Raw genomic sequence first — 22,163 nt, 5'->3', positions numbered from 1 at the left:
TAGGCTGGGCATGGGTTTGGATGGATGAAAAACCGGTCCAGAATGGTGCAGTTGTTGCTGAAAATGCTTAAGTCCTAAAGTCCTGTTGTCGAGGCCAACTAGGAAATGTGTAATCATAAACTTTAAATGTGTTTATCTGGCCAGTGGACACATTCTGTTATTTTGGTTTAAAATTGAGGCAGTTTTTAAACTAATGTCAGACATTAACTACACTCAGTAATTTCATAACACTGTCTCGTCTCTTTTCTCTTTCCCTGCTCTCTCCCTCTCTTCTCCCCCTCCCCCAACTCTGTCACACACACACACACACACACACACACACACACACACTCCTTTATATTTTGTTTTGATTTAATTTGAGTTATAGGCAGTAGTTTGTTGGTAAACCAGGTCTCTGAATAAAAAAGTTCTAATTTACTGTGCTTACAGATTTCCACGGAGTAACTAGCCCCAGCATGGCTTATTTCAAGGTGTCATGTGACGTCATTGAATGTGGAGATGGAAAGAGATTTGCACATTCAGCCCCAGCACACCCCTGTTATAAGGTATAGACTAGCCATGTTCTCTCCTCATATGTTGACTATGGAAGGGTCTCTTTTCACAATAGTCCTGATTAATAATAATCAGTCAAATTGATTAATCAGTTACCTACAAATGAAGAACGTCAAGTAAAGTCTCTCTGGAACATGGTGTTTAAAGACCTGGGCCACAATGATTAGTTGCTTAAATAGAATAATGACTTTGTTTTCCTGCTTCACACTGTAGTGCATTGAGAATCACAAGGGATTGGGATTCAGCACATAAATTAGAATCCTGGTTCTGTCATTAACTATTCATATGATTGGACAAATTGCTTAACTTCTCTAAACTTTGCATTTCTTACATGTGAAATGGAAAACAATGCATGTAGTGCAGGCTTATTTCAAGGATTAAATGATATAGGAATGGATGTAAAATAACAAATTCTTGATTCATAGCAGGCCCTATGGTAGCTATCAATGTTAACTGCAGGAAAAAGGAAATGTTCAATTCTCATTTTAAGATTTTCTCATAAAACCAATTCTTAAACTTTGGGTGCTTGCCTCCATTCTCTGGGAATGAATATGAACAGGTGACTAAACTCTTGATAATAAAAGAGGTAAGTATTAATGGGGGAAAAATCTGAAATATTTTTATGTGTAATTCTTATTATCTGATAGCTTCTAACTACTTCCTCTGCTACTACTGTGGTCCAAACCATTATCCAATTTCTCCCATGGATTATTGAAATAATCTGTAAAAGATTATGCCCTTATCCCTCTCACAGTCTAGTCAATACAGCAGCTAGCGGCTCTTGTGAAAAATGTCCAGTAATACCACACTTTTGATTAGAACCCTTTGATAATTCCTACTCCATCAGAGTCAAAGCCATTGTCCTTAGAAATGGCTTCCCAGGCTGTATTGTTCTGTCCTCCACCCCATTACCTTTGTCACTGCTGCTGTCACTGATCTTCCCCTCACTCATTTCACACACCAGGTCCATTCACATCTCAGACTTTCTCTCTTGGCTACTCTTTGCCTGGACTGTCTTTCTCCAGATTCATGGCTGGTTAGCTCTCTAACCACTTTAGTTGCTCAAATGTCGCCTTCTGACGGAGAGTGTTTTTGACCATTGTATCGGGTTGGATAGGGTGTTCCAAAAATTCACGTCCACCTGGAACTTGTGAATGTGACTTTATTTGGAAATAGGGTTTTTGCAGATGTAATCAAGTTAAGATGAAGTCCTATTGGGTTAGGATGGGCCCTAAATCCAACAACTGGTGTCCTTATAAGAAAAGGGAAATTGGACACAGACACACAGGGAAGAGATGATGTAAGGATGGAGGCAGAGGTCGGAATGATGCAGCTACAAACCAAGGTACACTGAGGATTGCGGCTGTTAACAGAAGCGAGGAGAGAAACATGGAATAGATTCTTCCCTGGAGACTTTGGAAGAAGCAGGGTCCTGATACCTCCTTGATCAAACTTCTAACCTCCAGACTGTGAGAGAATAAATCTCTATTGTTTTAAACCACCTAGGTTTTGTTTGTTTTTTGGGTATTTTTTGAGAGAGAGAGGAAGAGTGAGAGAGCACCCATGCATGCAAGTGGGAAAGGAGGGGCAGAGGGGGAGGGAGAGAGAGAGTCTTAAGAAGGCTCCACACCCAGCACAGAGCCCCACACAGGGCTCAATCTCATGACCCTGAGATCATGATCAAGCTGAAATCAGGAGTCGGATGCTTAGCCTACTGAGCCACCCGGGCGCCCCAAACCACCTCGGTTTTGAGAGTTTGTTATAGCAGCCCTAGAAACTAACGAAACCAATCAATTTTAAGTTGCTGCCCTACTACCTTATCCTTATTCCCTCTTCTCAGATTTATACTTTCCCAGTAGCACCTACCCCAATGGAGCCTGAAGAGTTCTAACTTCCCTTAAGCCATGTGTTTCACTGATAGTAACTATCAACAAATCATTGTAATCGCCAAGCATGATTTAGCTTTCCCTTCTCACCTTCTTTTCCAAACTGGAAATGTTTATCCTTACCTGTAAGACATCCTTTCTTTAGTGAGGGAATGCCCACTAAACTGGTCTGACTTCTACTGTTCCTCTTGTTCCAGGTTCAAGAAAATAACTACACGTAATTAGTTCCTGCACTGATACAGATCCATCAACACAAGTAAAACCAAAAAGAGAGGATATATATTGTTTAATTTGAAGATCTGATTTCTAATAGGCCCAGAATATTAGCCTGTTATATTCTATACTTGGCGTATAAACAGGCCAAATAGATTCCCACCATTTGGTGCTTTTTAAGGATCACTTCTGTGAGATGTTGTAGGAAGTATACAGCTAATGGTGAAATGTATTTGAAGTAGACTGAATCTAATCAAGCCTCTAGATATATCTACCAGTTTAGGGGACATATAGATAAAAGATCAAATTAAATGACACCACCAGGCATGTCAACCAAATCCATAATGTGGCACATTATACTGGATAAATGGCCTGCTTTCTCCAACAAGTCAACGGTGTTCATGAAATAGAGTGGTGTGGAGTGGGAACAATGTTATAGATTTATAGAGACTTTAATAGACAAACTATGCAATTTTATGAGTCTTGTTTGGATTATGAGACTAACAAATAATGCATTAAAAGAGATTTTTGAGGCAGAGAAATTGGGATTTTTACAAGGTATTAAAGCATTACTGTTAATTTTGTCAAGTGTGTAAATGCATTATCCTTCTATATTAGAGATGATATCGTGGATTTTCTTTAAAATAACCTACTCCATACCTCAAATTGAGGGGGGAATAGACAAAACAAGATTGTTTTTTGTGTTTTAGAAAGAGAGAGAGAGAGAGCAGTGCAAGTGCAGGACTGGCAAGGGCAGAGGGAGTGGGAGAGAGAGAATCATAAGTATGCTCTATGCCCAGCATGGAGCCCGACAATGGGGCTTGATCTCATGACTCTGAGATCATGACCTGAGCCGAAATCAAGAGTCAGATGCTTAACAGACTGAGCTGCCCAGGGGCCCTAAAACATGATTGTTGAAGCAGACTGATGAGTCTATAGGGGTTCATATATAATTCTCTCTGTTTTTGCTTATATTTGAAAATTTCTGCAGTACAAAAAAATTAAAGACCACTGTTATCATTGGGTATTTCATGGAGTTCATTTGTTCATCATTCCTTCACTCATTCATTCATCCAACGTTTTCCATAAGCTAGATACTGCTGGTTTACCAGTTGGGTGCTGTAGATAAACAAGCTATGGCTTCACTCCCTAGGATTCCATCCTTTAGCTCAGAGAGCTTCCCACTTGGAGCTATTTTATAGGAAAACCAACATACTTTCAGCATTTAGAAGCCCAGAATTCAAATTCTGGATACCATGGTGGCCCTTGACTGAGAAAATGGCTTTGCTTCCCTAGTTCCCCTCTGGAGCAGACACAGACAGTGTGCATGCTGGAGGAGTGCCTTCGGGATCAAGGGTCAATTCAGTCTTATTAGCCACTCCCTACTCAACATTACACCTTATCAGAAGGCCCCGGCCTGGCCCCCTCTTTGATATTCCCCCAAGTGCTTTTTTTCTGGGTTACTGATTTCAGGCTAGAGTCAGATGATTTGCAGAATGACCTGCCTTTCCTGTCTGCTTCACACCACGGGGGCGAAGAGAACAAATAGGTACAAAGTCTGGCTTCTGAGCCCTAGAAGGAGGCCTGTATTGCTGTCATGTGCTTGCCTGCTGAGATGTTCCAGAGCTTGTTTTTTCTTTTTCCTGGTTTGACAAAGTTAGGGAATTAATCTACAAAGATTTATGTAGATTTTCTTTTGGAGGTGTCTTTGGTAGTCAGAATATAGCTGCAAAAGGCCATTCTACATTGTGAAGGTGCTACTGATCCCTATGCGGGGGGCATCACTTCTCTTCCTTATCCTTCTGTGGCTGAAGCATGAGTGCCACCTCTAACCAGAGAGCAGAAGAGGAGTGGGATAGGACTTTGACCTTCGTGAGGATGATGTCGATTATGCGTTTTTGAATGCAACTTTAAAAAATTTTTTAAAATATTTTCATGTGATCCTCATATCCTTGTTGCAAATTACAGCAGTACAATTGTCCCCACTTTAAAGGTGATAACAATGGGTCTCAGAGAATCAGGGAACTCCTTCAAGTGCTTGTGAAGGTGCCAAGATTCAAACTAATTCTTCTCTCATTACCCTGCCCAGTGACCTTTCAACTACTCTGAATGAGCTCTTAATTTGATGAAGGAGAAGGGTATAGATATTTGAGCTTTAAATTATCCCTAGTGGCTATCTTAGCACAGATGCTATGAATTTACCTAGTTTTTATTTTATTTTGCTAGATGCATACACTCTTTTTTAAAGGTTTTATTTACTTATTTGAGAGAGAGGGAGAGCATGAGCAAGGGGGTGGGGGCAGAGGGAGATGGAGAAGCAGACTCCCCACTGAGCTCAGAGCCAGAACTCTGGGCTGGATCCCAGGACCCTGAGATCATGACCTGAGCCAAAGGCAGACGCTCAACTGAACCACCCAGGCGCCCCCAGATGCATACACTTTTTAATCTCCAAGTACCTTTGGACACTATAATGTAAAATCTTAACGCCTTTTATTTCTCTTTGCCTAAAATATTTTAGTTGAATCAGAAAATTATTTTGGTACTATTGTATCTATAATAAATGGCACTGTATATATAATATGTAGGACAACTCAGGGCTTTCTCCAAACAGGTTGTTCACCAAACCAGTTGATCTTTTGCAGCATAAAGGTAGGATCCTTCTGGCTTAAGTCTGCCGTCAAAATAGGACAACTGTCCTTTGTTATTTGGATTAGTGTAAGTCTTAGAGTAGTGGTAAGCCAGCACACCTGTCCCCTGTGAAGAAGGATTGCCCAGAGTACATGTGAGGGAAACATTAACATCTCCTCCTCGTGGCCATCTGGTTCTTCTTAGCTGAGGAATGCTCACGGGTTAGGGCAGTCTTGAGGAAAGCTCATAGGGAGAGGTAGAGCCTTGGATCCAAGCAAGGGAAACGATGGGAGGGAATAGAGGGAGGACAGAGGTGGAGTTGGCAACAAAGCACTACTCATAAAAAAGTAAAACCTGAGATGAATCAGGTGAAAAATTTATTCTTTGGATTGGGAAATATTCGAGGCTGAAATAATCTTGTTGAAGAATTAGTCATTATTCAAAAACTATTCATTATTATTGAATAGTCTCTACACTGAATTGCCACTAAGTCTGGACACAATGCAAAGATTTTTTTTAAAACCATAAAAGTATTATGTTGGTTAAAGAATTAAGTGAAGGTATTTATCTGAATGGATCTTCTTAAAATATAATGGAAGAGAGTCATCTTAAAGAACACAAATGTAAATGAGGACACAAAAATCATAAGATAATTTATTTAAAGTAAGGAAGGCTCAAGTTGGTATTCCTCAGTAGAAAAGGTCCTTTTTCTCCTCCAATAGAGGGTACGATGGGCTGGGCTATAGTTGACCTTGTAGCTAATATTGGCACAGCCACTACTTTGTGTCCTGTGGCAAATGACTACTCTCTGTGTGCAGCATTCTTCAATTTGAAAGGTACCTGCCCAGTGTATTATGATAATAGAGAGAAAATCGATCATGATGGAAATGTTATATAAGATGCATTTTTGATACAAAAAAGAAAATTAAACATACACCTTTTGGTTTCAGCTGATTTATGTAAATCATAACATATTTTAAATTGCAAATAATTTGACAATGCTCTGAGTTAGAGATCATCTTACTTTTTCAGGGGAGCACCTAAAAAAGCACCGAGGCACCTGCTTATTTCGTAAGACTCATGTTTATTAACCCTTCTCCAAATTACAAATAAAGCCCAGGCAGAGAAAGATGTTGTTATTTGCACTGAGTGTATAATGTATCTGCAGAGTCTGAATAAATACACATCCAAAAGCAATTGTGAAATTGTGAAATTAAAAGTGGATTATAACCTATTTAATAATAATATTAGATGCTTCATATTTTCATATTTGTCTCCTAGCAACTAAATAATGTGGATAGGTAAAGAAATATTTTTAATATGCCTCCAATCATTATTATAATAATGTATACAAATCGAGTATTTAAAAAATATATCCAAATATATAATCCTTTAGTTATCACATAAATATTATGCAGATCCAACTACTGAATTATACGGCAATGAAGCCAATATTCCAATTAAACCTTCTAAGAAGTAATTAAATGGAATAGATTTTTTTCTCTCATTAAGTCTACAAGTGATATTGAATACTGAATAGACTTCTTAAGTCTTCTGATAGCTGTAGAATTTCTCACAAAAAATTCATTCTGGCATTATTCATTATTCAAAAACTATTCATTATTATTGAATAGTCCCTACACTGAATTGCCACTAAGTCTGGACCTGATTGCTCTTTCATACTCCCCTTCTCCAGTTGAATTTGCTAATAACAAAATACAGAGTTTCTCCTAAAATTGTTAGATTTTATCATAAACACTATACACAACTGATTTAATAGAATAGAAAACATTCTGCTTCTTGGGGATACTTTTTGGAATTTACTACATACCAATCAGTGTGTCCTGAATTTTTTATCTAAAATACCAGGATTTACTTTCTCTTCAGCTTAATTTTATTTTATTTTTTGGAAGGCAGGGTGGGCAAAGAATATCCCTTTAAAAGTTCCTATACCATTCCAATTTGCTATTGAAGCTTGTAAACATTAATGAAAGTTTGGAAGGTGACACTCTGCAAAAATATTTCAGTCATTCTGAATAAGACTTGAAACAACATTTCTACAACATTGAACTCCAGGTAAAAGCTGGAGGCCTGGGCACCCAAACAATGCTGCTTCTATCAGAAAGCAAGCCAAACATGAAATGGAAATCATATTTACTTTCATTTCCTGCCCTCAACACTTGAAAGAAGGAAAGAAAGAAAGAAAGAAAGAAAGAAAGAAAGAAAGAAAGAAAAAAAGAAAGAAAGAAAGAAAAAGAAAGAAAGAAAGAAAGAAAGAAAGAAAGAAAGAAAGAAAGAAAGAAAAGAGGGAAGGAAGGGAGGAAGGAAGGGAGGAAGGAGGAGGAAGGAGGGAGGAAGGAAGGGGAGGAGGGCAGGAAGGAAAGCTATGGGTCATAGTTCAGGAATGCTGCATGCATTTGGGTATGTGCTGATGATTGTGAGGGTATGTGTGTGTTGGATTTCAGCTAGAGATGATTTTCTACATCTTTACAATTTCGACACCAGCTTGAAACCAAATAATATTTAATCACTTCCATAAAAATGCCAAAATAAGAAAAACATGCATGAAAAAGACAGCAATCCGAAGAAGGCAGCTATATATGTTAGAGCTGACCACAAACGTCATTCACAAAACAAGCAAGTGGCCTAACTAGGAATTTTCCAAATGCTTGTTTTGGGAGAAGTTAACTCCCATGCACAGAGAGCTTTAAAATAGAAGAGGAAAATGACAGGTTAGTGCTGACCCTTTTTACTGATTTATCCCTAAAATAAAGACAGCATCTTGAATTAAAATGCAAGTCCCTGGAGGGTGCTTATGAGAAAGCACCACATATACAAATAGTATATTAGCATGCCGACCCCTTTGTCAGACACAAAAACCCGGTCGAGACCAGGAGGAGAGGGTAAGAGGCTGACCCTGGGTAAGAGGCTGACCCTGCTTTTCCAAGCTGGCCCACCTCCTCCTGGTTTTGGAAGCTTTTCCACTTTCGACTCTGTTCATTTCTCTTTTTGGTGTCTTTAGAGAATGACAGAATTTATCCAACAGGAAATAGTGGAATAGTTTTTGCAAGACCTCCATTTCCCCACCAGTGGCTTGAACAAGAGTAAGGACTACCAATGTGGTGTGGCTGAACTTTGTAAAGAGAGCTTTGAGGCATATACATAACATCGGTTTGACTTGAGTTGCATTTGGGGAAAATGGGAACAGTCTGGTCTGCAGAGCTCCTAGAACCATAGACTCTCAGGAACTTAAACAACCTTGGGAGCCATTCAGCCCTATGGATGGATCTCCCACCCCATCCTTCCATTCCTTCCACCATACCTCTTCTCCCCGCCCCAATTTACCCTGGGGACACTTTCAGCAAAGGGGATTTCCTGAGGCCTTCCATTGTGTCTTTACTCAGGTTAAATACTTTTTCTGTTTGGTCCTCCTGGAAAGCAGATAGAGTGTAAGAACAAGGAATCATGGTCACTACCTCAAAAGCTAATGATGTACTGTACGGTGACTAACATACCATAATAATAAAAAAATTAAAAAAAAAAGCAGCAGCCTTCTTCAGCAAGCTACAATTTTTGCTTACCTTTTTTAGGTTCTGAGACATTGCATAAAACTAACCCAGATGTCAGCTGATGTATTATGAATTTAGAATGGGAACCTTGAGTTCCTTCCTGTCTCTCCGTGGATTTTCGGGGGAGATGATTTACAGTTTTCCGGGCCACTGCTGGCTTGGACTCTTGTTTCTGCTACTTTTTTTTTTTTTCCTTCAGTTCCTGGTTTACTCTGCTCTTCCTCATCTGCCACCTCTATTTTGTACCATGTCAAACTCAACATTCTTCCTTGCTCAGTTCATTCTAACCCCCTTAGGAAATCCACCTAAATTAAGACGTTTGCGCATCTTTTCTGAAGGTGTTTGGAGATGAATGGGATTTATTTTGACGTATATATACTGACACATATATTAATTAAGTCTGTATCATATTATATATGTTAATAAATGTTAGAAATACATATTTATTGATTGTGACATATACACACGCATATTTGAATATTAGACATCCCTAGAATTAAAAGTCATTGTTTGCTCCTTTGCAGAGCCATACTCTTTCCTATCCTCGAATTCCTATTCTTTTCATATACAGAGTGATTTAGAAATCCCGATGGTTTGCTCCCTCCAGTCTTTGCAAGCTTCTAAATTCTTCTTGGCGACAGGCTGAGATATCTTTATTTCTTTGGTGCCAGCCTTTTCATGCCCTCAGGTTCTCCTTATCAACCACACCAAAGGTTTATCAAGACATTTTAAATAAAACTGCTTCCCTCCTTAAGGAGGTTATACAAAATATATACAAAAAGATATACAGAGTATATCTTTAAACGCTTAGTGTTTGAGAATCTCTCCAGGTCTTGCCCCGTGGAGAATGCATTTGTTGAGTAGGTTACAAGGAAAAAGGAAGAAATCAAACAATGGAGCAGGAGAATAGTAAGTACCGGATTAATCAACTGAACCTACTGCAAAGTGCAGATTTTTAAAAATTTGAGCTGTTGGTTCAGTGGTGCTGAGCCAAATATGCAAAAGTAAAAAAGATAGGTCCTTCTGAGCTGACAGTGGAAACGCTGACCCTCAGCTAGATTAAAAATCTACCGACATCTGCAGTCATGTGTGTAAATACCCTGAAGTGTTGAGGAAAGCATCTAGGGGATCAAGTGAGACAGTTGGGATCGCAAGTGAGAGACGACGGGATTCAAGTTTTCCTGACATCTTATTATTTATTCCATATTGGCTTAGGGCTTTAGAAAATTTAACTGAAGCCAAAAACAGTATAAAAATAGAAGAAAATGGAGAGTACGTGTTAGCTAGGAACTATGACTATGCACTTTAATTTTTCAGGATAGCTCTGACTTCAAATGTCTCACATAATGTTCGTATCATGCTTATTGATTTATGGTTCAGAAACTATGTTTATTCCATACATGAGCCTAAGGAATTATTTGAGCTAAAACATGGCAAATCTAAATTGCAAATACAGTATTCGGTTAAAGAAGGCAGGTTGAACTCACATGTTTATCCCCTCTCTCTCCCAAGCCGCCACTAAACTTACGTGAATAAAAGGCTATAAACCTAAAAGGACAAAGAGAAGAGAAGAGGGCTTCAGCAGACAAGCTATTTGAACAAATCACTGAGTGATAGAAAGTAGATGAAGGTGTAGACATTGAGTTATTAGGGCAGAGGAATCCAGACCTTATGCCCATGCAGGTAGCATAGTAACTGTGGTAAAAGCAGTTCACACTGAGAACCCAGGAGAGGCTTAGCTCCCAGAAGTAGCCAGTGTGGTAGATGGAGGGTTGAGGAATGGGGATGGACCAAGGGGTGGAGATGGTAAAGTTTTCTAAGTTGGTCCTCTCTTCAGGGAATGAAACCCTAAAAGGTTCTTCTAATTCCCCAGGGCCTTCCATGAACAGAACATTCGTGCCTATAACACCTCCCACTCTTTGCTTATCATTACCACAAGAGACAAGAGCATCATTTATTAACTAGAGAAACTGAACGAGAGTGGCTAGTGATTCGAAGACAGGTGTGGTAATGGATGAGTGACGGTGACAGATAAGTGAAGACACTAGAGGTGGTGATGGATAGCTCAACACAAGGGAATTAATAAAATTCTGTTCTCATTAGAAACTTCTAGAATGGTTTGATCACCTAGTCCCCTTTCCCTTCATATGCACACAACATATAACCAGGATGCTGCCCAAAGACAAAAGATTAGAAGGTTACTTTTCTAGAAAAACTGAATCACCAGAAGAAAGACCCCTATAGACCAGAGGTTAGGAAGCCCTGACGAAATGGCCAGCTCTCTACAAGTCCTCCCTGAAGGGAAGTCTGCTAACCATGCATGTGTGCACTGAGCTTCCACTCAGATTTTAAAACTCCCCCTTAACTATGAAAAAACAACTTTGGGTCTCCAGAAGGTTAAGGGGAATCCTCATCATGGAGAGAGGAACCAAAGTAAATAAGGTGGAAACAGGGGAAAAGAAGAAAACAGAGATAATGCAGGGATCATGCAAATGCTAGAACTGTTTATTAATATTCTTCGGGAAGAATATTCTTGGGAAACTATCAAGTCCGTAAACAATAACAGATTGCTGTAAAGAAAAAAAAAACCAATAGAGTTCTTAGAAATTCAAAATATGATAGTGCTGTTTCTCTAGTAAAAATATGAGTAGTAGGGTTGGAAGATAAACTCTAGGAATGTTCCCAGAAGTAGAACCATAATACTAGGAGATGGAAATTTTGAAGAAGATAAAAATCATAGAAGATGAGTCTAGGAAGCCAATATCTAACTGGTGGAACTTTCAGAAAGAGATAGTAGAGGGAAAAAATTATATAAAGTACTGAAGAAAATGAATCAAAACAGGTAGATAAGCATCTCCAGAAAGAAAAGACAAAAGCGGTTATCCAGTGCAATCATGGTGCAACTTCAGAAGCCAAGGCAGAGGGGGAAGATCCGGATTATTATTCATCATTAATTTGATCTTCACAAAGTGAAGGTAATACGAGTTCAGATAAAGGGTTTCACCGATCTTGCCACTTTATCCTTAAGCCCTTTGTTGGTTCACCGTGCCCTCAGAACGAATTTCCATCTCCTCTGCACAGCAGACAAGGCCATTCAGGGGGCTGTCCCTAGCTCACCTCACCTCTTCCTGTCCCACAGTCTTCTGGAACCCTTTGCATTTGCCAGAACACAATGTTGACATCTCACTTGCTGCCTACTGTTTTCTTCACCTGAGTATCTCTCCTTTCCTCATCTGCCTTGTCCCTTTGAATGGCCAAATGTTCTTATTTGTTTTTGAGATCTTGGCTCAGATGCTGCCTTTTTGGAGTGCTCTCCATCACCTCAGCTGGACTGGGTCAGATCACCCTTCGCTGCTCCCATAGGGTGCTGTGCTCTGTCTAGTAGAGGGACAGTCACTCTATTGTAATTCTTCAGCAGATTTTTGTATCCATGCCCCCAGTCAAAAGCATCTTGAGCACAAAGACCGTCTCTTGTTTACTTAGTGGCCCCAGCACTGACCGCAGGACCTGCACATAGTAGGCCCTCTCTTTTCTTGTAATAAAGAAATCAAGAGAAGGAAGAGATAGGCAGGACTATAGACAATCAGGAAACCAAAATTGGAGAAAGCTGGCTGGTCTATTAATGCCCTTATAAGGATATTTAAAGCTCTTCTCTTTCCTTTTTGCCTCAAATTACCATAGTTCATCAATTCAAAGATAAATTTTTTTTTCACGGTTCAATAATTCTGAAGTTAGAATGTGTCATACACATGATGGCACACATAGATTTTTAAACTGGCAGCATTTCCATTTTTTTTTAGTGGTAGATAAAATAATGGTGTGTCTTGTGATCAAAGGAGTTGTAGAGTTAATGAATTATGGTTCATGTAAGTTAAGCACAGATCCAACACATACACCAAGTCTGTGAAGGAGTAGAAGGGAATTGGAGTCTTGAGATAAACCTACAGGGCATGATGGACAAGGACAGGAAGAACTTCGAGCTGCAAAGTTTCTTGGCGTGGAGAGAAAAGAAGGAACAGAACCATGGAAGAAGAGTGAGAATAGTGTAGGAAAGTTGTGGGGTTTTTTCCAAATAAAGAAGATAGGCTGTAGTTGATAAAGCTCCTTACCCCTGTTTGCTTGCCCAGGTCTTTCACAGAGTAAGTGGTAAAGGTGACAGGTGAGTCTGACTTCTTGTTTGGCGGTGGGGAAATATCAGGTTTTAACTAGGTCTCACAGGCCACACTACCAGAAGCAGCGGGTATGAGTGTGTGTGTGTGTGTGTGTGCGCAATTATTGAAAAGAAAAACAGGGATTCTTGTTTCAGGAGGCGTCACCAGTCAGTTAGGAAAACTTGGAAAGTGGCAACCCTCCATGTCCCTAGAGGCCACGACGCCAATACCAAACCCCAAATTAGCCATTGTTGGGTAAAACCTCTGATGTTGCAAAACCCAGTCTCAAACCAACTCTCTCTGGGTATAATGAAGCGAGAGACAATATTTGGAAAGTATTTCTAAGAAGAATAGCAGAATGTTCGGTCCAAGAGGAACCCTACACTTGAACCAGTAGTGAAAATTAGTGAGGGCAGGTTACAATGATAACGGCGACACAACTGTGCTAAAATCGATGTTTTGGCAATTTGTGAGCAAACGAAGCGTGTATGCTTCCAGATAAACAGGACTTCTGCCAGCCACCTGCTGTAGTGTCCTGAGGGACACTCTACATAGAATTTCGTGGACATCCTGACGCATTTACTCCCTCCTCTCACCACGACTTTATTAAGGTATCCAATCTTTTACATTCTTTCTGGGTTTTATTTCATTCTAAATGTTACAGCTAAGAGTAATTCTACAAAAATCATCACTAAGGGGAAAAAAAGGAAGTAACCCACAAACCATTTCTGAAATGTGACTTCTGGAAAGAGGTAAATAATAGTGCCTCTTTTTAACGCTGAGTAAACTTATCTTCGGCAATAAACTGCTCACCCCTCCAAGAACTGAATCAACTGTTTCCTGGTAAAATCCTATTGGAGCTCAGCGGAAGAAACCCGTGACTCCGTGTGGCTTACCCGGACAGTTGTATCATTCATGTGCTCACAGATGGCCTCTCCATCAGTTTTTACCACAAGTCAGTCACAAATATTATTGTAAAAGTAAAAAGTGATACTTTTTTCTTCTGGGAGGTTATCACTTCAAGGCCTTAATTATCATGGGGAGACTCTTTAAATTACAGAAGTAATGAAGAAATGCTATCCTTTACAATCAATGAAGGAAAGAGGGTAGATTCGGACACTCGCTTTTCTGAGTTACCTCACTGCACAATTGGGTGGCCAAAGGACTTTGATGCTGGGCTTCATCTGTCTTATTAGAACTTCCTTTTAGCAGGATCTTTGGTTTGATTTTCTGACAGTTGCTGACCGTCCCAGGCACTCAGGATCACACTTTCCTGCAGCACCTCTGGGAGCTCTGGAGATATTTCACATTTCCAAAGAAGCATCATTGTAGTTTTTGCGTGAATGGATACCCCAAGCAAACAGTGTGTATCTTCAAATTGAGCGAGTATTTCTTAGACAAAGATGGCCATTGTAGCCTCAAACGAGCCTATTTATTTGGGTGAAGGGAGTATTTTGTGAAGGAATGACAAGCTGACATATATTTATTAATGTCTCTCAGAGTGTGTGACAAAATCTGGCAGAGGAACTGTGAATGGAACAATTTGTCACAATTTTATGGAATCCTTTCACACGCAGACTCCATGCCCTGTCCAAGCTGCCTAAAGCATTTAAGTTTCCAAAGAGATTTCTTGGGCAAAATTCCCACAAAATCCCCCCTCTTATTTTCAAAGCTTTCAGCTCTTTCTTACGTACATGAACTTGGTTTCTTGCTTTCTCCTATTCTCTCCAGAATATATCTCTTTAGGAACATCCTGGGAAAAAGACTTGAGTTTTTAAAGAAAAGTTGTAGAATTTCTATTTCTATTGGGTATTTTCTTATAAAAATGTTAATTAAATTACATGATGAGCATTTTCTGCTCTCAGACGTATTTGCAAGAACCGGTATCAACAAGAATGTGGCTTCTTAATCGTTTTGTCGATAGCTGATTGCTATGTCTCAGTGCTTTTGTGTGTGTTGGCTTCTGCTGGCCGCACTACTTTTCCTTCATCTAATTACTGCTTCTATAATTTTGATTTTTGCTATTTGCCTCTAAGACATGGGGTTACAATTGCCACTCAGGTAAGACATGGAATAGAGCCCAAAGATGTCCTCAGATATTTTGGTAGCTTAAATGAATGTAAGTATATTTTTCATATATTTGAAAATATATTTTAGAACATTTTATAAAATACATGCTTACATGCATATATGTATGTATAATTTAATATATAAAATATATATGCAATTTTACAGAGCTCGGATGGCTAACCAAAAACATAATGGTGGAAATTTTAGGGAGGCAGAAGTTGGCTCACTGTCTGCTTTCTAGCCATCTGTGACAGGAGTATCCTGTCACAGAAAGGCCTGCTCCAGGGAACAGTGGGTTTGTCCTTTCTAGAGGCGTTCGAGCAGAGACTGGACTTTTGCTGAAGATACTGTCAAGCACTACAGGCATATACAAAAAGGTCTCTAAAGGCCCTTTCATCTCTGGGACTTCATGAAATAAAAATACTATTTGAAGGAAATTGAGTCTTTACTTCATGCTTGTTTCAACCGAAAGGAAGGCTGAGTGAGGGAGAGAAACATCATTAAATTTAACTGAACGCTAAATGTTGAGATTTGGACAATCCGTTTATACAGCATGGTATTTGTTGTCTAAATGTTTATCTTAGAAGGGATCAGGACCATAATAGCCCTTAATCATGCCTGCATCACTTAACTAGTAGTCTTATTAACCAATTTTTAGGTTTTTCTCTAAGCTCAGATGGCCATATCCTTCTGTTATGAGTTGAATTTGTCTCCCCAAAAAGCTATGTTGAAGTCATAACCCCAGTACCTCAGAACGTGACCTGATTTGGAAATAAGGTTATTGCAGATGAGATTCGTTAAGATGAGGTCTTATTGGCGTTGCATGGGCCCTACTCCAATATGACTATTGTCTTTAAAAGAAAAAGGCCAGGTGAAAACCTAGAGACATGTCATGTGAACTTAGAGATAGGATTGGAAGAGATGCAGCTACAAGCAGAGGAACACCAAGGATTGCCAGCCTGCACTGGAGTCTACGAGAAAGGCATGGAACCGATTCTCCCTCACAGCCCTCAGGCGCACTGAGCTCGGCCACCATTTTGATTTCTGATTTCTCCACTCCAGAATGGTGAGAGAATAAATTTCTGTTACTTTAAGCTACTCAGTTTGTGGCACTTTGTTACAGCAGCCCTAGAAACTAATACATCTTTCTTATACTCAATGACCTTTAAGAGTGTGCTTATATTCTTTCAGAAATCTTCTGTGCTTATGCGTAATGTCCTGTTTCTTTCCAGGAGATATTGGGAGTATATCACAAAGCCGCTCTGTGCTTGGCTTATTTATTTTTTAACTAACGTAATTTTTTTTTTTTAAAGATTTTATTTTTTTGACAGAGATAGAGACAGCCAGCGAGAGAGGGAACACAAGCAGGGGGAGTGGGAGAGGAAGAAGCAGGCTCACAGCAGAGGAGCCTGATGTGGGGCTCGATCCCATAACGCCAGGATCACGCCCTGAGCCGAAGGCAGACGCTTAACCGCTGTGCCACCCAGGCGCCCCATTAACTAACGTAATTTTAACTAACATAATTTAACTAACATAATTGAAGCTTTTTATATATCAATACACAAACAACTACTTTGTACTTTTGAATGGATGTATGTTAAGCCACTGCCTGGATTTAATAACATATTTAACCTGTCCTCTACTGATGGCCATTCTAATTTTTTAAATGCAAACTATACTGAGTGGACATTCTTTGATAAATTCCTTTTGGAACACATTCTTATATGTATATGTGATAAATTCCTGGTAGTGGAAATACCAAGTCCACAGATATATGCATTTTAAAACATGATAATTTTTGACAAATTGTCTTCCAAAACAGTAGTTCTAGTTTACCTTCTTACCTACATATTAGCCCGTATATCAATGCTTCTACCCACATTGTATGAGCCCACACTTTTGATTTTTTCCTTTACCCTTAACTGTGAGTAAGGTTAAACATGTTTTCATATATGTTTTTTGGTTGTTTGTATTTCATTTCCTTAGAAATTAGTCAATTTCTCTAATGGGTTATTGTAATTTATGTGTAGGAGCTCCTTTTAAAATTTTATTTCTTAGCCCAAATGAATTGGCGTGAGGAGAGGACAGTGAAGGTGGCAATTATTAAATGTGAATANTTAGTCAATTTCTCTAATGGGTTATTGTAATTTATGTGTAGGAGCTCCTTTTAAAATTTTATTTCTTAGCCCTAATGAATTGGCGTGAGGAGAGGACAGTGAAGGTGGCAATTATTAAATGTGAATATTTTTTTTAAAGATTTTATTTATTTATTCTACAGAGAGACAGCCAGTGAGAGAGGGAACACAAGCAGGGGGAGTGGGAGAGCAAGAAGCAGGCTCATAGCGGAGGAGCCTGATGTGGGGCTCCATCCCACAACGCCGGGATCACGCCCTGAGCTGAAGGCAGATGCTTAACTGCTGTGCCACCCAGGCGCCCCAAATGTGAATATTTTTTAAATGTCCTAAAAGTAGCTTTTGTATGTGGAAGAGACTATTCGGAGGTTTACTTTTGCTTAAAAATTTAGCATTCAGGGGGCGCCTGGGTGGCGCAGTCCTTAAGCGTCTACCTTCGGCTCAGGGCGTGATCCCGGCTTTTCAGAATCAAATCCCACATCGGGCTGGGCTCGAATCCCACATCGGGCTCCTCCCCTGGGAGCCTGCTTCTTCCTCTCCCACTCCCCTGCTGTGTTCCCTCTCTCGCTGGCTATCTCTCTGTCAAATAAATAAATAAAATCTTTTAAAAAAATAAAATAAAAATATAAAGAAAAAAAATTTAGCATTCAGGGCCACCTGGGTGGCTCAGTCATTAGGTGTCTGTCTTCGGCTCATGTCATGATCCCAGAGTTCTGGGATCGAGCCCTGCGTTGGGATCCCTGCTCACTGGGAAGCCTGCTTCTCCCTCTCCCACTCCCCCTGCTTGTGTTCCCTCTCACTGTCTCTCTCTGTCAAATAAATAAATAAAATCTTTAAAAAAAATTAGCGTTCAATTCACTGAAGTTAAAAATTCAAAACCCTCCACCTTACTTAAGTTTTTAAATTCAGTTTACAAGTTTATTAATCTATTTGTAAATCTAGGTAATGTTTAGTAACCGTTTTTAGGGGAATTTTCAATGTGTATGATCACATTTATAGGCTTAGTTAATTCAATTTCTATGTATATTTAAATTAATTTTGTAAATTTAATCTGCTTGACTTCCTTTTCAAGCATGCCCATTATCTATCTGAAAAAATTTCCAAAATACTTAATATTTTTCTAAAATCTTAAAAAAATGCACAGAAACATAATGATGTTTAATCCTCTTTCATAGTCAAAGCTTTTATAGCCATTGTATGTGAGTAAACTTATAGTTAAAATCAACTATTGCATTATGCATTTTAAATTGGAATTACCTCATCTCTCATTTTAATATGTCAAGTTCCCTTAAACATTAGTAATATTTTAGAAATACCAAACATAGTTATAACATCTAACCAAAAACATTAGTAAGATCACTTTGATTCTCTTAAGCACACCTCTATACTTAATTTTAAATTTTTCTAGGGTCGAAGAATGCTTGGCTACTAAAGGAATTACATCATCTAATATCATTTTGGGGGTTACATTCTCAGCTCGCTTGAAGTTACATAACAACAGAAATTTAGGTCAAGACAGTCATTGAATTCCGATAGAACATTCTGAGTCCTATTTATAAGTTTATAACAGGGACTTCATCGTTTGAAGGCTAGTATTTTAGTCTTCTCAGCTCTCGGAGTGGAGGCGCATGGCCTGTCGAAAGGACCTCTTATCTTTCATCTAATTGGTTGCCTGAGAGATTTGGCCTTTGTGTGGGGGGAGGGACTTTTAAAGATAGAAATTAGTATTTTTTGATCTAACTCCATAGGTGGAGTTAGTTACATAGGATAGGAACCTGCATTCTTTAAATATGCTTCCAAACATAACTCTTGTAGATATTGAAATAACATCAACTGAACCTATATATTTCTCATGGCTTTCTCTTACTATTCAGTTGCAACTTCAAAGAACATGCTATTGACGAAAGGAATGGTGAGGTGCTGGCTGCAATCCATCTGTAGCTTAACTACTTCTGGAAAGCCACTTGTGTAAAAGTTCTCAGACATCTTGATAATATGGCACCAAGTGAAGGTCTTATACGTACCCGTATATACATATATTCAAATGTGTTCACAAAAACATTTATCCAGAAATATCCGTGCCAGCATTATTTATACCAAAAAAGTTGGAATCAGACTAAAAGCCATTGATAGGGGACAGGTTATACCACCTATTAAAAGGTATTAAAAATTCTGCTTCACATTTCACAGGGCTGAAGATGACCTAGCTTTTTGCTCTAACACTGTAGTTTCTGGCGAGCTCAGCACTGAATCCCCAACTCCTTACATCCTGATGCTCGGCTTCCCCCGGGGACAATCTGAAATGCCGCTGACATAATACAGAGAAGGGAGGGAATGCAGTTTGGATGCAAACTGTCATCCTGATAATTCATTGCACCCCTCCCAGTGTATTTATCTGCTCTACTTCTCCAAAGGGTGATGCTTATGATGAAAGAATATACAGCGTTTACAAAGGAGTAGATTCGAACATCCTTTACTCGCAAGTAATGTTTTGGGACTACAGCCACTAGAGTCTGTTTGACTATATACATATTTAAAAAATAGGGACCACAGAGGCACTAGGCACAGCTTTTGCCTTCAGAAATTTGTGATCAGAAGGAGGAATATTAGTATTTTATATTATGGGAATAAAATGTTAGAACCAGAAAGAATCTTAAAGTTAAATGCTGAACTTCCTTATTGCATAAATAAAGAGAAGGGGCCAAGCTACCACATTTCCCAGGGTTTGGAATTGCACACAATGCAGCACGCAGTACAGGGTTCTTAGTTAGAGGGAGCAAAGAACGCCCCGAGATTTTATGCAGACTCCTGCATTTAAGTGAATATCTTTGATCTGGATAGAAGACCCACAGTTTTAAAAAGGTTTTCAAATGTCCGTACAACCAGGAACAGGCGTCAGTAATTGTTTCCTCCCAGGCACTCTGACTCAAACTCTCTGTCTGATGAAGAATGTGCCAGTAAGAAGAACTCCTTCTAAGATGCAGAGGCTGAGTCCCCCTGATGTTTCATTCACAATCCTGTCAATGCTTTATTCTTTGCCTTATAGAGATTGCAACTCTTTAATTAAAAAAAAAAAAAGTAAGGATTTCAGCAGAGATAATTATGAATTACTAGTTTTGCAATCTATAAATATACAGATATAATCCCAAACGTGAAAATAGCTGCACTGGGAATTTAATAATTTTTCCCAAAGAATTTAAGTATTGTTAATCAATACTTCTGTAATCCGAATGCCAAGGGGTCATCTCTTTAAGGTTTAAATAAAAAGTGTTTCCCTTCTCATTCCACATTCTTATTGTTCCTCCCAATACATCTAGAAGTCGGGGGTGTGGTGGGGGGGAGAGGCTTTATGCTCCCCAACCCCAATCAACTAAAGCTCCTGTTTTGTATCTGCTCCAGGCCATTCTAAACTTGAATAAAGCCTGTTACTTTGTTATTTTCTAAAACCCTTGGCTGACTTGAGGGAAGGTTTAGGGCCATGCAGGGCATTTCTGTTACAGCACTACAGATCACTGTAAATTAAGTATTGAAAACTCTGTTCATACATGAACCCCAACACTCCCACCCCTGGGCTTTCTCATAGAGCCCTCCTTTTTTGTTTTCTTTCTAATTTTTAAAAAGACTTATTTATTTTTATATATATAGAGAGACAGAGCATGCTTGAGAGAGGGCAGGGTGGGAGGGAAGGCGGACAGGGGGGAGGGGCAGAGGAAGAGGGAAAGAATCTCAAGCCACTCCACCCTGAGCAGAGCCCATGCGGGGCTCAATCTCACAACACTGAGACCATGACCTGAGCCAAAACCAAGACTCTGGCGCTCAACTGACTGAGCCACCCAGGCACCCCTCCTTTTCTTTTTTTAAATGGAAGTGTAGTTGACACACAATGTTACATTAGTTTCAGGTGCACAGCATAGTGATTCCACAACCCTACAGTTATGCTATGCTCACCACCAGTGTGGCTACCATGTGTGGCCACACAACGCTGTTACAATGCCATTGACTGGAAGATTATCTGGGCTGTATCCTGGAGCCCTGCGTCTGTAGGCTTTGCAGGTTGCCATGCTGCTGAGCCCCTCTTTTTTCCTCTTTACTTTCTTCCCACTTTTCTCTTCTTCCTTACCCCGATCATTGCATTACTGTTAGCTGTTTGTGAAGAACAGCTTATCCAAACTGTTAAAAAAATTGCCATTTTACACATCATGTTTCTGCAGAGGACTCCTTTTTTCCATCCAAAGCAACATCTCAAGGTATTTTCCCAGACAAAGATAGTTTTTCTCTTTAAGGGAAACTCTGGTGCCCACTATTAAAATTATAGGTGTGTCTATAATTGTAAAACTTAAAATTATGGGTGTACATATAACTTTAAAAATTAATATGAAAATAATAAAATTAATTCATTTTATTTTTCATCATACTGCACTTCAACTTTCCTTCCCAGGACTTCCCCATTTCTTCTCACCTGTGTGTACCCAGCTGCACTGTATGAGGTGTAATCATTTCCTTGCTTTTGCCTGGTGTTTATTTTTGAGGCCTCTCGATAGTTTTCTCCTATTTCTCAGTTCTCAACATTTATATGTCTCGTTCAGAAATAGTTTTCCTATGATCTTTGGGAAAGCTTATATTTATGGCTTCTCCACACTTAGAATGCCTTTGTTTTCTTCTCCTTTTTTCTTCTCATGATCAGAAAAACAGGGGGGAAGAAATCCCACTCTCTATATTGCTAAAGCCATCTTCCAACTCCGAGATGCCTTCTTTTCAATGAAGAGAAAACAGCCGGTAAACCCACAACTGACACATAGAGTTTACTTTCCCTTTCTCTATGCATTATCACTTCTCCATGTGTAATGCAACCTCTTTTATAATTCTGAATCTTTAAAATAAACTCTAGTCTTTATTTGGGGACTACACCTTTCATTCCCTGAATGCTTCAAAACACATTTGAACAAAGTGCACCAAACCTAT

At 39.3% G+C, this 22,163-nt stretch overlaps 1 long non-coding RNA gene across 1 annotated transcript in view; it reads left to right on the top strand.

Annotated features, from left to right (window-relative positions):
- Positions 1–22,163, top strand: part of LOC105235545 — a 204,137-nt gene that overhangs the window by 170,141 nt on the left and 11,833 nt on the right. Inside the window, exon 8 of the long non-coding RNA XR_004624306.1 lies at positions 430–545. This is a non-coding gene — a long non-coding RNA (uncharacterized LOC105235545). The remainder of the gene's footprint in view (positions 1–429; positions 546–22,163) is intronic.

The sequence above is a fragment of the Ailuropoda melanoleuca genome, chromosome 3 (genome assembly GCF_002007445.2).
Source record: "Ailuropoda melanoleuca isolate Jingjing chromosome 3, ASM200744v2, whole genome shotgun sequence".
Classification (NCBI taxonomy): Eukaryota; Metazoa; Chordata; class Mammalia; order Carnivora; family Ursidae; genus Ailuropoda; species Ailuropoda melanoleuca.
Note: the sequence above shows the minus strand (reverse complement) of the source record. Positions and strands in the feature narration are given on the sequence as shown.